Consider the following 15,195-nt stretch of genomic DNA (forward strand, 5'->3'; position numbering starts at 1 on the left):
TAGAATCACTGCCGCCCAATTAAGCGTCTGCCGGGAGGCCGGGAGGCAAGGGGCCCGCGTGTGTGTGAAGGGCCCACGTCTGTGCAGACGGGGACGGGAAGAGAGAAAATGGGAGCTCACCCTCCCCAGGCACAGACGGCGGGAAATTGGTTGCCATCGAGCTCCGTGGGGAAGCCAAGTGCTGGCGAGGCGCCCGCCCCGTGTGTGACTGTGAGCCGTGCCTCAGCATCTCTGGGGAGAGACCAGCCTACCCCCTGGGACAGGGCTTCTGCGTCTGGTTCTTTCCTCTCACCCCGAATGGAGAGAGAACTGTGAGGGGAGAAAAACAGCAGAGGAGAAGGGCACCGCCCCTCTAGAGAGAGAGGACGGAGAGCGGAGAGGTGGCCCCTTCCATGGGGTCTCTTCCCTCCTAAGCGCTGCTGGTGCCCTAGTCTGACCAAGGCTAGACGTCAGAGTTCAGGTCCCAGACCTCCTCCTGGTGCAGAAGGGGCTTCCTCAGCTTGGAAGATCCACATGTCCACAGAGGCAGGAGGTGATACCAAGAGCGATGGCATCGGGAAATACAGGGTAACTCTGGGGGACCAGAGAGCCCAGCACCACCAGTGGGCAGCCGTGGCACGGGGGGCCACCTGAGGCCGGGTGAGACACATACCCACAACTGCCAGGGGTTCCGATGCCATGACAAATCTCCTGAGGCTTTAACGTTGTCATGCATCTCCTATTTAAGACCCAGTGCTGGCCAGTCTAGCTGTGCCTGAGGGCTGGCTCTCGGGTGGCCAGTGGAGGCTTGGAACTTAGACCATTCAGGACCAAGTGGGGATGGATTGATTGATGGCTGCTAGGAGGAGGGGTCTGTCTGTGGAGTCTATGGCACTGTGTCATCGTCACTGAGTACAGACCTCATACTATGTCCGCAGGGGAGGGCCGACAGTGAGGAGCACCTGAACGGGGTGGAGTTGGGCAACAGGACCTCTGAAGGGTAGAAATCACCCATGTGGCACATCTAGCCATGGAGGCAGGCCACCCTGGGTTTGCATCTTGTTCCCTGCTTTCAAGCTGTGTGACTTTGGGTAACTGACATAACCTCTCTGAGCCTTAGCAGTAGTATCAGGAAAAGGGATGATAGCCATACCTCCCTCCCAGTTGTCTGTGATGTCTGGGGTGTTGAGAATTAAATAGATGATGTGGCAGAAGCTGTGCCTTGCACATAGCGAAGACTCAGTATCCATTTGCCATACATAGCCCAGTAACTGAGGCAAGACAGGTGGGTGGAGAGTACCGTCTCCCAAAAAATGAGCTGTGGGAGGAAGAAGGCTGGGTCGAGGAGGAGGATACTGTGTCCTGGAGAGGAAAGGGGAAGCAGGGGACAGTGCCCTTTTGGAGTACAGTGGGTATATAATAAGGATAAATAGTAAGTATCTCTAGTAGTATCGATTTAATTGCCGCTGATACTGTTGGATGTGATTGTCAGACTGCAGAGGGCCTTCCTGAATCACCTGGCCTATTTTTATCTGAGGGGAGACTGGCACAGAGACAGAGCAATCTCCCCAGCATCCCTGATTGTACCAGGCGCACGACCTGCCTGATAACAGCTGTTGTTGTTTAGTTGGTCAGTTGTGTCTGGCTCTTTTGTGACCCCATGGACTGTAGCCCACCAGGCTCCTCTGTCCATGGGACTGCCCAGGGAAGAATACCGGAATGGGTTGCCATTCCCTTCTCCAGCAGATCTTCCCAGCATAGGAACTGAACCCACGTCTCCTGCATTGTCAGGTGGATTCTTTACCAGTAAGCCGCCAGGGAAGCCCCAGCCCGATACAGTGCTTAACGCTGATCTTCTTCCCATTACTAGCAGCAGCACTGTTACTCCCAGGACAGCTGCTCTTGCGGCTCTTGCTATTACTCGCACTAGCCTATTGCTTCTAGTACTACCATTATTTCACTACTACTATGAATCAATTAAGTGAAGTTTTATTGGGTTCTTACCGTGTTCCAGACGCTAGGCAAAATACTGCACAGACTTCCTCTCCTTTCATCTTTATAAAAACTTGAGAAGAAACTGAGACTCGGGTTAATTACTTGCTCAAGGCCACACAATTAGCAAGTGGCAGGGCTAGAATTAGACCCAGGCAGTCCCGCTCCTGCACACTTGGGTACCAGGTCAGACTGCCTTATAGAAAAAGGAGGGAGGCTTGATACCCCCGAGCCTGCATGAATGGAAGCCTGGATGCACCTGGGGAGTAGGGCTGCACGTGGATTAGCTCACTGGGCAGCTGCCTTTGTGGAGGGATCTAATAATCTCTCTCCTGCCTTGTTTCACAAGACCTGAAATTCCACTTTTCACATGATTTCCTTTGGATTAAATGACAGGTCCCTCTGCCAGTGAGCCTTGTTCAGTCTGTCATTTGATAAGAGCGTGGTGGGGGGTGGTAAGGCCAGGACCCAGACTCGGGCAGTCCGAGCTTCCTGTCCTAGCTGCTTGCAGGCTGGGCGACCCTGGGCCGGTCCCTTCATCTCCCATCTCCCAGTGGTGGGATGTCATATCTGAAGCTGCACCTGGGGCCTTTGCACATGCTGCATTTTGCCAGCTCAGGGCCCATCAGAGTGGCTCCTCTGTGCTTCCCTGTGACCCTGTGGGGCCCTGGTCATAGCCCCAGGCGCAGCACTCCTTGCAGATGAGGCCCCCACCCCCAAGGCCCAGGCCAGTGATGGCGAGAAACCAATAGACTGCATATAGAAAAAACCCCAGAATTTAGAGGCCGTCCATCCATTCATTCAGCAAACAGGCGTGGAGCACCCCTGTGTCCTGGACCTATGCCGAATGCCTAGATCGTGTGAGTAAGCCTTACCTTCTAGGCGCTCAGGGCTTGATAGAGAGGACAAACTTGGGATAAGCGCCCTCCAATGATGATATAATCGTTATGACCGGCTCTATTGGAGCCGGGGGGGCAGGGGGACTGAGCCTCGGAGCTTAGAGAAAGCTTTCTCAAGGAAATGATCCTCGCAGAAAGGCTCCCAGGAGAAAGTCTGCCCAAAGAGGACAGGGAAAGGCATTTCAGGGAGAGGAAACAGCATGTGCAAAGGCCCTGGGTGCCGAAGGAATATGGCTGCAACTGTTCTCTCTGCTTCTTCTGACTTTGTGCAAGATGCTTCTCTCTGAGCCTCAGTTTCCTCACCTGTAGAATGAGAACCGTTGCCCCCTGCTTTCCAGGGTTCCAGGCAACTGAGAGCTTAAAGGATATGAGGGCACAGGTGCTGGCACTGCCCCCCTAAATGCCTAGGGAACCTGCAGGCTGCCTCGTGGCTCCTGGCTTCCAGTCACCCCCGACACTGGAGGCTTCTGTCGGTACTGGTTGTTCCTCCGCACAATTAGGTAATGAGGCCAAATTCAGTTACACACCATGCTCCCAGGTCTGTCTGAAGCCCAAGGTGGGCGTGGGCTCCCTTTGCTGGGGTGGGGGAGGGGACAGCAGAAGTCCTGCTCTTAGAGTTGTGCTTTCCTACCATGCATCCCAAACCACTGCCTGCACCCAGATGTGGAAACTGAGGCAGGCAAGAGGCTCAGCTGCTTAGCCCCAAATCTCAGGGCTGATTTTTTTCCTCCTCAACAGCCCCAACCCAAGCTGAGGGCCCATGGCTTGTCTCACACCTCAGTTCATCACAGGGGTCCTAGCTCCTCTCCCCCTGGACAAGACCCCCCACGTCAATATTCAGATCCCCTGCCACCCTTGGATTGTGGCAGTTTCTCCTCCCAGCTACATACTGGTACCAGCCACTCTTCAACACTTTGATTGGCGTATGAATTCAGAGGGGGAACACACCTCCAGCAAAGCTGGATGAACCAGGGTTTGTAAATGTCTTTGAGGCACCTGCTGGAGGCATCCAGACAGGAGCAACCCTGGTTGAGGCTAGCACACGGGTGCTCTCAGAGACCATGCGTAAGGGCCTTGAGTGCCAATTTAAGGCGTTCGAATTTGAACTTGATCCTGACAGCCCTGGGGAGCCAGGGAAGGTTTTAGACAGAGAGTGATGTGGTCACATTTGCTTTTGAGAAGGCCCAGGGTAGAGAAGGGACCTAGACCAGAGGCAGGAAACCAGGTTGGAGGCTGTTCTCCCAGTCAAGAAACTACAGAGGTGCAATTGTGACGTATGCAGAAAGAAAGGGATGGATGGGGACTTTCCAGATATGCCCGCCCTGGCTGCCTACAGGTTGGCCCTGGGAAGCTCATTTGGTGATACAGTGGCTCAGTGGTTAAAGAATCCGCCTGCCAATGCAGGAGATACCGGTTGGATTCCTGGGTCAGAAAGATCCTTTGGAGGAGGAAATGACAACCCACTCTGGTATTCTTGCCTGGTGAAGCCCACGGACAGAGATGCCCGGTGGGCTGCAGTCTGTGGTGTCGCAAAAGAGTCAGCCACACCTGAGCACGCACGCGCAGTTGCGCCATGGTTGCCTCGCGAGCTCTTGCTTCTGAAGACGCACAGTGCTTTTCAGGGTGGGCAAAGTCTTAACTTCGAATTCATTTAATTCTAAAATGAGAGTGGTTGTATGGGGGTGTTTATCTCTCATAGCAAACTCCTCGCAGAACAATTATGGCATGCAGAAAATTAAAAAGAAATTAAAGAATAGCTGAAATCTAACTTTCATGGGAGAATAACTTGATGATAACCATTATTCAACAAATACTTGTTAAGCACCTACTATGTGCCAAGTATGAGCCACTAGGAATTCAGCAGTGATCAAAACACAAAATTTGTGTCCTCATGGAACTCACAGTTTACCAAAACTGATGTATTTATACTTACTTGGAATCATCTCTAGATTACTTATAAAGCCTAGTACAATGCAAAAGCTAAGTAAATCATTATAAATATAGTGTAAATGCTATGTTAATAGTTGCCAACATGTAGTGAGTTCAAGTTTTGCCTTTTGGAACTTTTTGCAAAGAATTTTTTTCAAAATATTTTTGATGCACAGTTGCTTGAATCCACAGATGCAGGGTCCACAGTTATGGAGGGCAGACTGTATAATCGTAAGCATCTTGCTTGGCCTGCTCCACCCTTTACAGGAAATCAGTGGGGGTCAGATCGATAGTGCCACTGCTTGAGGCTTCCCAGCCAGAACTGGGGAGACAAGTGCCCCCAGCAGAAATGCCCTGCATCTGCACTAGATGTCTTCACTGAGTGGAGAAGCTGTGGCCAGAGAGACATACTGACCTGCCCTTGGTCACACAGCACACCCCCAAGCCTCTCTCCCGGGCAGCATCTGTCTCAGTGTGGGACTTGGCTTCTGGGCTGAGGGGTGTGCTGTTCCCACCCGCTGAGTTCAGCTCTGCGGATCCTGATTTCAACATCAGGCCTCCCACTCCTTGCCTTGCCCTGGCGGCCACTTTGGATTTCCCCCAGACATTCCTGTGTGGCCTGTCTGCTCATGTCCAGAGACCCCGGGGGTGGGGGACACCTGGGACCACACTGCAGGAGTGAGGGAATTCACTGGGTCCCCTGGGCTGCCATGAGCAGGGAGCATGGGGCTGGAGAGGAGCAGGCACCTGGGGGGCTGTTCTCTCCCACGGGACTGTCAGGAGAGGAGGGTGGGCAGAGCACCAGAGGACGCAGGGTTCCTGGTGAGATTTAATGGGCTTAGGAAGTTCATAAAACTGCTGTACTGCTGCCCAAGATGTACTGAGGTGCTTGGGCATGCTTCTCAAGCACCCTCCTCTCTTCTTACCTATCACAGCACCCCAGAACCAAGAGGGCCTCAGAAACCATAAGCCTACCATTGCGGGAATCCCCTCTACAACTGTCCATCCTCAGCTTACACACCTTGGATGACAAGGTGCTCACTGCCACCATGGGCAACCCTGTCAGGAGTTCCCTCCTTCTTTTGAGCCCAAGCCTAGCTTCTTTTGATGCCCCCATCTATCTTCCTGGTGCATGTGACCCCCCCCCCCGCCCCCACTGTGGATGAGAAAAGGACAAAGGTCCAGGGTCTGGCCCCCAACCTCCCTGTGAGGAGGGGGAAGAACAGAGTGGGGCAGGCCATCCCCATCTGAATCCCAGCTCATAGAAAGAGACAGTGAATGGCCAAGAGCCCTTTAGAATGGGAAGTCCTCATGTGTCTAGGACTTTACAATTTGCAGAACACACCCTTGACATTGCTGTTGGTGGAAACACGACACCGGGTGAGGTGGCTTGGGGCTCTGGAATAAGCCAGAAGCCCTGGATTTAGTCTTATCTCTACCACTGACTGGCTGTGTGACTGGAGGAAGCCCTGGTCCCTCTCTGAGCCTCAGTTTCCTCATCTGAAAATTAAGACTAGGCTCTCTTCACTCCAGTGCTAAATGAGTTGGTGGCTCCAAACACGCAAGCAGAGGCTCTGTAGGGAAAGGCGCTGCATGTAACAGGCTGTGCAGGTTGCCGGGCACCCTGGGGTCAAGTGGTTGCTGGGGCAGCCTGATTCAGCCTTGCCGGCCCCCACCCGCCCCAGCCTTGAGTCAGAGTGTCCGGACTTTAATGCTTCCACGATCTGAGCTCCATTTCTTCCTCCACAGAGTGGAGGATAGCACCCTCCTGGTGCTTGTGCAAGCCTTTGTCTAGGGAGCATCAGAAGTGAAGTTGGCCGCCCCAGCCCAGACAGGGAGGTATGTCGCCCAGCTGGGCAGGCAGAGAGACCAAACAGCTACAGCAGGAAGGGAAATTGCCTTTCTAACTGCAGGGAGCTCATGTCAGTCCAACTGGGGGGCTGTCCGGAAGCCCCCCTGTCAAAGCTGTGTCCAGGGAGAAGCAATAAAACCCCAAGAGTGCTGAGGCACGGACATTCGAGCTGCCTTGGCCCTCCCATCCCTTCAAAGGCGACTCCAAAAATCAATGGGAAAAGATTCATTAGGGGCCTGGGTGGCGAGCTCCTCACCACCTCTGGCAGCCCCTTTGCTGACCTGAGCTTCCTGTCTGCACAGGCAGCTTCCACTGAGAACATCCCACGTTCTTGCAGACAGCACGTTGGAGACGCAGTCTCTGAGCAGCATCAGAAAGCAGAAGCAGGGCACCCCAGACCCTACTGTTCATTGCTTCATTCTTTTATTCATTCAGGTAGCTGGTCTGTACTTCATTCACACAGCAGATATCAAGCATCTGCTTGGCAGAGTTTAGATCCTATCGCTAAAACATGTACAAAACAGACAAAAGTCGCTGTTGACAGGGAGCGTGACTTCTAACAAGGGAGACGGGGTACCAAGAGAAATAATTGGAATAATTGATCATCAGCTAAGGAGGACCCTAAGCCAGGGAGGCGTGGTAGCCACTGAGGAGGGCCTGCAGCTTTGAGCAGAGTGGCTGAGCAAGGCTTCCTGAGACTCGGGTGTCCCCTGGGTGGAGGCCTGCGGGAGGTGGGAAGTGAGTCTGGCCACCTGGAAAAGAGTGCTGGGGGCGCCTGCAGTCTGAAGTCAGGGAGACTGGAAGGAAATGAGGTCGGGAGGCAACAGGGACCCGGTCAGTCAGAGTCCTGTGGGGCATCATAAAGACGTGAAATTTTGCAGCTGACTAAGGGGAGCGGTTTAAGAAGAGGGATGACGAGCTGTGAACTCGGGTTTCGGTAGCGTCGCCGTGCACATCAGGCTGTGGAGACGCCCTGAGAAAGTAGCCCAGGAGCAGCCTACACAACAAGGGCTGTCTTGTCTCGCGGCTCTGGAGGCCGGAAGTCTGAGATCCACGTGTTGCGGTGGCAGGGCTGTGTTCCCTCAGAAGGCACGAGGGAAGGACCTCTCCCAGGCTTCTCTCTCTAGGTCTCTGGTACTTTCCTGGCTCCTGAGATCAGAACTCCAGTCCTCACAGGGCACTTTCCCTGGCTGCATGTCTGTCTCTGTGTCCCAGTTTTTACTTTTTATCAAAACACCAGCCACATGGGGTTAGCTGCTGTCAGTCACTAAGGCGTGTCTGACTCCTTGCGACCCCATGGACTGTAGCCCACCAGACTCCTCTGTCCATGGAATTTTCCAGGCAAGCATACTGGAGTGGGTTGCCATTTCCTTCTCTAGGGGATCTTCCCAACCCAGGGATCGAACCCACGTCTCCTTCCTTGGCAGACGGACTCTTTACCACTGAGCCACCTGGGAAGCCCTATGACATTAGGGTCCACCCTAATGAACTCATTTTAACTCCATCATCTGTTGTCCTGTTTCCAGAAAAGGTCATATTCACAGGAACTGGGGGTTAGCACTTCAGCGTCTTTTGGGGATGCGGGGACCCACAGGCCTGGGGCCTCTCAGCCTCTTGAGAATGATCGCTGTTATCTCTTTGGCCCTCCCCGGCACCTGGTATTTGCTGGCCTTGCTCCTATTTTACAAAGGAGGAGGCGGAGGTCCAAGGAAGCCAAAGAGACTTGTCCAAGGCCATCAGCCAGTCAGTGCTTGTTTCTTAAGCCTCGGCCTCCAAATCCAGGCACACTCCTCCCTCCACAACTCCTCAGCTAGCAGAGACATGGTCAGCGCCTTCCGGTCTTTGCTGAAACCCCTCCGAACTCTCTGTGTAGCTGACAGGCTGTGGACATCCCCATGACATGGGCAGACAGCCTGGGTGTGGCTGCCTTCCCAGCTGTGTGGGTGGAGGGGCAGGCAGCAGCTCTTAAAGACAGAAGCCACCTGAGGGCCCCTTTCAGGCCTGGTTTCTGGGTTCCTGCCTCCATCCTCTCTCCTCCAGTCTGGCAGGAGGCTTTCCTGGATCCCCGATAACCTCACGACCATGGGGCTTCTCAGAGGTACCCATCGAGTGTGGGGCAGGGGTTGGTTTTGTTTTCTTAACAAAATGATTGTAAGATTTGGGCTGATGCCAAATACAGACTGCTGGGATGCAGCCTGAGTGGGGGATGAGGGCCCCAGTGTGGAACACACCCAGGAAGGGTGGGGAGCAGTGACAAGAGGTTCAGAGCCAGGGAAGCCTCATCCTCCACTGTTACCCCCACCCCCCTTCAGGTGGAGCCCTGGACAAGCCAGAATGCAGGCTGGATGGTTAAATCGCACAGAGGCTAAACAGGAAAAAAGACATACAAAGAAAGTAGACATTTCCATATATGTAATATGGTGTGCTGGAAAGAATATGAGTCAGGGAGACACAACTCGTATCACAGTTCCAACTCACTGTGTGACTTTGATGATCACTCTCTGGAGTCCCATCTTGGGAATACAATCTGAAGGTTACTGGTGCAGACTTTATAGCCAGATGGCTGGTTAGTTTGAATCCTTCTGCCAGTTGTCTAACCCTCTCTGTGCCTCACTATTCTCCTCTGCAGTGCGGAATTAATCGTACTTCATCAGAGAGGCTTTGGGTGAGGATGGCATGTTGGTACTTGGCAAATGCCTAGAACTGTGCCTGGCACTAGCAGATACTGTGTCTCCAGGAGGTCTGTATGACTGTGGACAGAGGAGAGGCCTGGAGCCAGCTTGGGACTCTCAGCTGGGTGTCCCAGTGGGACTGTGCCCTCCTGGTGTCCCTATGTGTGGGTAGGGGCCCCAGGGCCGGCTGAGACTCCTGCACTGGCTGGCTGGGAGCTGAACCTCAGCTGGGCCTTCCTTCTTTGAGATTGTACGTCCAGAATCAAGAAGGCTGCCCAGGGTGAAGGAGGGAGGGAAAGAGTCAGAGGGAACAGGTTTAGTGAAGGACACGGGAGTTTGTGTCTTGACCCCTCAGAGGTGGGCAGAAGCCCCAGGAGAAGGTCCCTGAAGGCAGAGTCCCTGAATCAACTCACGCCCAGTGCAGCTGCTTGAGTCTTCCTGGGGCAACTGAGCTGGCAGTGAGACAAATCCCCCATGGCCAGCTATCCCCCATATGTGTGTGTGCCTTTTCTGAACCCACTCCATGCCCCGCATGCCCCTCCATGCACCCCGAGAAGGCCCAGTTGTGTGGAGACAGATGGCCAAGCAGCTCCCAAGGCCTGGGCTCATGCCGACCACACTCCCATGGACACCACCCTGGGCCTCCTTGTCTATTTCACTCTCCTTGCTGAGTGCTGGCGGAGAAGGCAATGGCAACCCACGCCAGTACTCTTGCCTGGAAAATGCCATGGACTGAGGAGCCTGGAAGGCTGCAGTCCATGGGGTCGCAAATAGTCAGACATGACTGAAGCGACTTAGCAGCAGCAGCAGCAGCTGAGTGCTGGAGCCTGCATGGATGACATCCTTGAGTCACTGGGATCCTTGTTGAAACCTGCTAAATCAGCAACCCCTTCTTGAGGAACACCTGGCTTGGAGTTACTCTGGGGTTCACTGTTCTGCTTCTCAGTCTCAGTTGGAGGGAACTGGGGCTTTGTATGCCCCTAGCCACCTCCACCTCCCCCCGCAAAGCCTTGCAGAGGAGGTGCCCCTGCCTTGGGCCTGGGAACCACTTTTCCACTCTTGGGGTCCTACATCCAGTGGCTTTGCTCTTTCATACTCATTGGCCTGGGCTGGAACAGGATCCAGGAGCCCATCCCTCTGGAGGTGAGCTGGAGAGGCCTGGAGGAAGCTCCTTCTGCACCCCAGACTCCACCATAGAGTCACCCTGCCTGGCCTGGGTGGTCCTGTGGAGGTGGGTTCCACAAGACAGGCTCCCCGGCTGGGGGAAATGCCCTCCCTCCCGCACCCTCCAGTGCAAGCCACGGCTGCCTTCCCGGCTGCAGTGCTGTGATTTATTGGCAACTCCTCCTCGCCAGGACCCATGGCAGGAGGAGTTCAAACACCCGCAAGAAAAGCCACCAGCTATTGATCCCCGAATCGGGCTTCCCAAGCGCTCCCGGGCATTCATCAAGGAGCCTCGGCGCTGGGGCCGCAGCTCTCCCTTTCTTCTTCTTTTCTTCTGCCTCCCAAGTCATTCCCCCAGGCTGTGCCCCCCTCACCGAGGTTACTCGAAGAGCTCGCCGAGTGGCTGCGTGCAGAGGTGGAGAGCGCCTTTGTCTGCTGCCTCTTTCCTGGAGATCCTTATCAAGGCAGGCGCCCAGGGGGTGGAGCGGGCCACTTTGGACCTTGGGCTTTTAAGAAGATCTTTGGAAGTTAGAGAAGTGGAGTTGGAATGTAGAATAAGTAGGGGGATGCCTTTCTGAACCAGGAACTGGTCGGAGTATCCATGTTTCTCTAGGCTCTGGGCTGTAGTATTAAGAGCTTGCTAACCAAGTGGGGCTGGAATGGGACCAAGCAGGTCTTGAAATTAGCATGTGAAAACCCTAGCTTTGGCCTGGAGGCCTTCTGTTGGGGCTGGTGAACGGATTGTTGAAAACAATTTGTTTTCCTAATTACATAAATCTGCTAGCAGAGAGTATTTACCTTTTTGTTTCTCTCTCTCTCACCTGGGGAAAGTCTGTTGGTCCCAGGCCTGTGAAGTTTAAATAAGCATATCAATACTCTTCTCTCACCCTACCCTGGGGCTCCTTCAAGAATAGGTTCTGGGGAGAGCTGAGATGGGGGAGGGGAAGGGGTGGGACTGTTGCCCAGGCTGGGCCTCCAGGTCTGTATTCCTCAGGTACTCCTCTGCTCAGTTCCAGTCCAAATTCTGGTTCAACCTACAGGTGTGGTTTTTCTGAATTCAGTGCCTAGAGCCACATAGGTACCAATATATACAGAGTATTTCAAGAATGAATCCGGAAGTTCCAAACATTAGGGTCCTTGGTGGCTCTGCAGGCAGTAAGGATCAGGCAAATATTGTGAACTATCATTGCACAGAACTTCTGGGGGGAAAGAATCCAGAAGACGGGTGTTCCGGGTATTTGAGGTCTTGGTGACTTGGGTTCTGTATCATCGAGGTTTGAGCCCTGACATCCTGTTAAAACCAGATTTGTGTTAGAAAACGGGTCTTAGAGACGTCCATTTCAATGTTTTCTTCTGGAAAAATGGACCAAATTGTCGTGCCTCCTCTGCTTCTGGGTGTCACTGGCTGAGCACTGGGCTCTGGATAGGAGTCTGTGCTCTATGGGATCTGTAAAGCGAACTGCACCAACCAAAGAGAAAAATGGGAAGGTTTTCACTGGTCATAAGGCTCTTCCCTCATGGGCTCTCAAACCCCTTTGTGGCTGCTTGGGAAGGCAGGTCCTCCAACGGATGTCTCAGTGAATGAATGACTGTCCCTAAAGAAGCCATTGTAACTCAGGATGAGGGGAGGCTCCTCCGAGGATGGGAGACTGAGCAAAGCCTGCAATTTGGACAGAGCAGGAAAGTCCTTACGCTGGCTTCCCCTCGGGTTGGCCCTGCAGGAAGGTAATGCCAATTAATCTCTCTTGCAGGAAGCTAGTTCTTGTCCAAAGGCAGCAAGTTATGAAGTATGAATTAATCCATTTAACCAGCCCCTCGGAGGGAAAGCCCATGACAACTGCATTTCCAAATGCCATCTCTGAAAGTGATATTTCAAGTGGCAGTGGGTGGGATTAGAGCCTGCTAACGATTTATGTCAAACAGGGAGCAAGAACATAATTTCTAGATAAGTGATTTGTTTCAGGCACTTCCAGGGCTGGCAGTAGGACAGACGGGAAGGTTTCCGGGCCAGGCAGAGCTCAGACTGAAAATCGGGGGCTGGTACTGGGGAATGAAGGAAGGAGAACAGGAGAAGCTAAGTCAACAGCTAGCAGACTTGGTCAATTTCCCATGATCGCAAGGAGAGCAGTGCAGGGAAGTCTCATACAGAGGGGATTTTTCAAGACAATTCTGGCTGCCTTTCATTAGAGTGAAAGATGGGGCCCCACTTACCTTCCTAATTGTTTGGGCAGTTAGGTCGCCATTCAAGAAACTTTCACTGCGAGAGGGCGGGGCTGGGGGAAAGGGGCTTAAAATAAAGTTTGTCCCAAAGAGGATCGTGATGATGGGAAGTGCCCGCGAAAGAAGAAGGAGCGAAGAATCCTTTGGGGTGGCAGGGCGGCAGCTTGGTTTCCAAGGGTGTCTGCTCAGCTCAGCGCCAGGAGCCTTTGCGACAGACAGGCTGGAAGGAAGAGGCCGCGGCCAGCGCAGGATGCAGTGTCAGAAGGCAGCAGCTCCCGGGGCGGGGCAGGGCCGCGCGCAGCCGTCACCCCCGGCTTCCCTGCCGCTGGTTCCAGGGCACAGGGACTCCCCGAAGTCAGCGAGCCGGAGCGTACGTGCGCCCGCTCACCCTGCTTCGGGGAATCCCAGGGGTGTCAGGGGCCTCTGTGCAGGGGAAGATGCCAGACCGCCTGCCTTCTCCGCCCCTTAGCCCGTTCCGAAAATCCTTTAAACCAGGTCACAATCCGGATGCCCCAGTCCCGCCCCGCCCCCTCTCCTCCCCCGGGGCCGAGGCCGCCTCCAGGCCTGCTCCCTCCTCCGCCCCCACCCGGCCTTGGACCCTTATTAGCAAGACCACTTGGGAGGATTCTCCTGGGGGGGCAGGAGACACCCGAAGTCACCCACTGCCTGTGCCTTCCCGGCGGCCCCCTTGGGCGGCAGCGTTCCGGGAGACCCACTTGTACAAGTGTTGCTTCCAATTAATTGCCTGGGCGGGGGAGGGAAGGGGGCCTGTCGCCGCCCCCGCCCGGAGGCTGGAGCGCCGCTCGTCGGGTCGTGCGTTCGCTCAGCGGCGGCGTGCACCAGCACCACCCCTGCGTGCAAGTTTGAAATGTGAGCTGCCTCGGATTCATACTCGCTCGCGCTCCCTCGCAGCAAAGTGGCTGGGCTGACGGTCTGCGCGCGCGAGTGAGTGCGGGCGGCGGGCTGCGGGGCGGGGGTGCGGACGGCGAGACTAGCGGGGCGGGGAGGGCGCGCGCGAGCCAGGGCTCCCTGGAGACGCCGAGGCAGGTCTGCTAGCCTTTCATCTTCCTCCCGCGCTCCTCCTCCTCCCTCCCCTCCCCCAGCCGCGGCGCGCCCGGCCTCCCCGGAGCCCCCAGCCCCACGCGGACGCAAGCAGGGTGGGTGGTCGCGCCGGCGGGGTGCGGGAGCGCCGCGCAGGGCGCGGGGCCGTGGGAAGTTTCGCCGGCGCGCCCTGTGCGCCCCCGCCCCCGCGCGCCCCCGGCCCATCCCCGTCCCCGGAGGGCTGTCGCTTGCGCCCGGGCGCGCGGCTGGCTGCCTCCTCGGCGGCGGCGGCCCCATTAGCAGAGCCTCCGACTGTGATTGGCTTCGCCCGGGAAGCTGGAGACGGGCGATGAATAATTGATGTGTGCGGTGCGGTAGCCGGACGGCGGCGGCGGTGGCGGGCAGCAGCGAGCGGGAGCGCGGGAGCCGGAGCGCCCTCGGAGCGGGCAGCGCGGAGCGAGCGGGCGCCGGAGCCGCCCGGGCCCCCGCGCCGCCGCCGCCGCCCCGGCGCGGAGCGGGGATGCAGGCGGCGCCCGCTGCCTGCACGCAGCCTTTGTTCCACGCCGGCTGAACCCTGCCCAGAGTCGCTCGCTGCGGCCGCCCCCGGCCGGGGCCCAGCCCGCTGCGGGCGCCAGGGCGGGATCGCGGCCGGTGCAACTTCCAGGTAAGTGCGGGACTGGAGGGTCGGCGCCAGGGCGCCCGCGGGTCGGGCCGGGCTCCCTCCGGGAGCGGGGGTGAGTGTGCGTGCCTGTGTGTGACAGAGAAGGGCCGGTGCATTGTGGGTAGCGCCGTGTGCTGCATGGTGTCAGCCCGAGGCTTGGCGGCGAGAGTGGCACCGGCGTGCACCGGGCCGTTTTGTGCGCTCATACAGGCGGCCCTCGTTCTCTCTGGGCCCCGGGGCCAGGTTGCTTCCCCTTCCACCACCGCCACCACTCCCGAAGGTGAAGTGTTGGCTCTCCAGCAGACATTTTACAAGGCTGCGTCCTCAATTGGCTGCTTCTATTGCAAAAATCTGAATGGGCCAGGAAGCCTTCCGCGGAGGCAGCGGCCGAGGGTCCTTAACTTCAAGCTGCTCCTTTGTCAGGATGCAGCTCTGATGCTGACAGCGCCCAGAGACCCCGATGGGCACTGGTGGTGCCACCGTTGCTGCAGGGTGCCCTTCCGAGAGGTGGTGGGTGCAGAACATACTTCTGACAAATGTTTGCTGGGAGGCGGGCTGGAGGAGGAGAGATGGGTTTGCACCAGAGAGCAGGAAGGGGCCTTTCTGTGGTGCCTGACACCAGGCTGTGAAGATCTCATTTAAGACCTTGGAGAGAGGGTTTCTCAGAGGACTGCCTGGGCTGAAGGTCTGTCTCTGTGGTCAGGAGCACGTGGTTTTGGTGTTGGGGAAATCTTACAAACCTTGGCGCCTGGTGCACTAGATAAGCCTCTATTCTTGAGTCCAACT

At 55.9% G+C, this 15,195-nt stretch overlaps 1 protein-coding gene across 8 annotated transcripts in view; it reads left to right on the forward strand.

Moving 5' to 3' along the window:
• The window catches only part of ZMIZ1 (zinc finger MIZ-type containing 1), a 240,815-nt gene that overhangs the window by 158,038 nt on the left and 67,582 nt on the right, over positions 1-15,195 (forward strand). For 2 of the 8 annotated variants that reach the window (XM_069572540.1, XM_069572542.1), the window contains exon 1: positions 13,340-13,652. The exons of 5 other annotated variants lie outside the window; for them this stretch is intronic. The gene's annotated coding sequence lies outside the window, so the exon portion shown is untranslated. Of the gene's footprint in view, positions 1-13,339; positions 13,653-13,994; positions 14,413-15,195 lie in introns of those variants that run through there. One more of the 8 variants, XM_069572541.1, reaches the window with a different exon arrangement.

This window comes from Ovis canadensis, chromosome 25, assembly GCF_042477335.2.
Source record: "Ovis canadensis isolate MfBH-ARS-UI-01 breed Bighorn chromosome 25, ARS-UI_OviCan_v2, whole genome shotgun sequence".
NCBI lineage: Eukaryota > Metazoa > Chordata > Mammalia > Artiodactyla > Bovidae > Ovis > Ovis canadensis.